The sequence below is a fragment of the Nerophis lumbriciformis genome, unplaced genomic scaffold (assembly GCF_033978685.3).
Source record: "Nerophis lumbriciformis unplaced genomic scaffold, RoL_Nlum_v2.1 HiC_scaffold_1009, whole genome shotgun sequence".
Classification (NCBI taxonomy): Eukaryota; Metazoa; Chordata; class Actinopteri; order Syngnathiformes; family Syngnathidae; genus Nerophis; species Nerophis lumbriciformis.
This window is the reverse complement of record NW_027316977.1, coordinates 17,501-19,373: the sequence shown is the minus strand read 5'-3', so window position 1 is coordinate 19,373 and position 1,873 is coordinate 17,501.

Here is a 1,873-nt window from a genome sequence, read left to right as displayed (position 1 = left end):
GGGGGTGCCTGCCATGTCCACAACTTACCCAGCAAAGGCGCACTGTGATTCAGAAGAAAAGTTGGGAAAGTGGGGAAAAAAAGGACCGGGAAATATCCAAAATTATGCCCGGGTTGGAGTACCACGAGTCCGGCCGCGTTCCACCGGTGTCCCGGGGGTGCCTGCCATGTCCACAACTTACCCAGCAAAGGCGCACTGTGATTCAGAAGAAAAGTTGGGAAAGTGGGGAAAAAAAGGACCGGAAAATATCCAAAATTATGCCCGGGTTGGAGTACCACGAGTCCGGCCGCGTTCCACCGGTGTCCCGGGGGTGCCTGGCACGTCCACAACTTACCCAGCAAAGGCGCACTGTCAGTGGGGAAGACCAAACATGTCTCGGATTTTTTCCAAGTACCTTAACGAGAGAGGCTAAAAAGCACCTGTTTTTACCTTCTCTCGTTGTTGTACTTAGAAAAAAAACGAGAAAATAAAAAATCTGGGTTTTTTTCTAAGTACCTTAACGAGAGAGGCTAAAAAAAACCATTTTTTACCTTCTCTCGTTGTTGTACTTAGAAAAAAAACGAGAAAAAAATTTTTCCCCATTCATTTCAATGGGAGTTCATTTTTTTTTTGGGATTTTTTCTAAGTACCTTAACGAGAGAGGCTTAATTTTTCACCTACTTTTTACCTTCTCTCGATTTTTCGTTTTTTACCTGGTCGACCAAAACACCTCCATCTCGTTACTATGTGCACCATGTCTGACAGGCTGAAATCACAGGGAACGCGTCCGAGTCAAAGTGAGCTATTTTCGGACACAAATATGGTGTTTTTCCCCTCTATCCTCTGGTTCTTTTTTCAAACTGATCTTCCAGCATCTGAGCGACAGGGGCTCATGCAGACACCTGTGTCCGCCCGAGGGGCGCCTTCCCGGACACATATATGGTGCTTCCCCCCTCTTTACCCCGGTCCTTTTTCAAACTGATCTTCCAGCATCTGAGCGACAGGGGCTCATGCAGACACCTGTGTCCGCCCGAGGGGCGCCTTCCCGGACACATATATGGTGCTTCCCCCCTCTTTACCCCGGTCCTTTTTCAAACTGATCTTCCAGCATCTGAGCGACAGGGGCTCATGCAGACACCTGTGTCCGCCCGAGGGGCGCCTTCCCGGACACATATATGGTGCTTTCCCCCTCTTTACCCCGGTCCTTTTTCAAACTGCTCTTCCAGCATCTGAGCGACAGGGGCTCATGCAGACACCTGTGTCCGCCCGAGGGGCGCCTTCCTGGACACATATATGGTGCTTTCCCCCTCTTTACCCCGGTCCTTTTTCAAACTGCTCTTCCAGCTTCTGAGCGACAGGGGCTCATGCAGACACCTGTGTCCGCCTAAGGGGCGCTATCTCGGACACATTTTCAACTTTTCCCGCATGAATGAAATCCTGGAACTGATTCCACCCAGGTACTTAGGGCTTCCAGGGCTTGAGCGACAGGGGCTCTGTCCGGAGCGTGTGTCCGCCTAGGGGGCGCTGTCTCGGACACATTTTCAACTTTTCCCGCATGGATGAAATCCTGGAACTGATTCCACCCAGGTACTTAGGACTTCCAGGGCTTGAGCGACAGGGGCTCTGTCCGGAGCGTGTGTCCGCCTAGGGGGCGCTGTCCCGGACACATTTTCAACTTTTCCCGCATGAATGAAATCCTGGAACTGATTCCACCCAGGTACTTAGGACTTCCAGGGCTTGAGCGACAGGGGCTCTGTCCGGAGCGTGTGTCCGCCTAGGGGGCGCTGTCCCGGACACATTTTCAACTTTTCCCGCATGAATGAAATCCTGGAACTGATTCCACCCAGGTACTTAGGGCTTCCAGGGCTTGAGCGACAGGGGCTCTGTCCGGAGC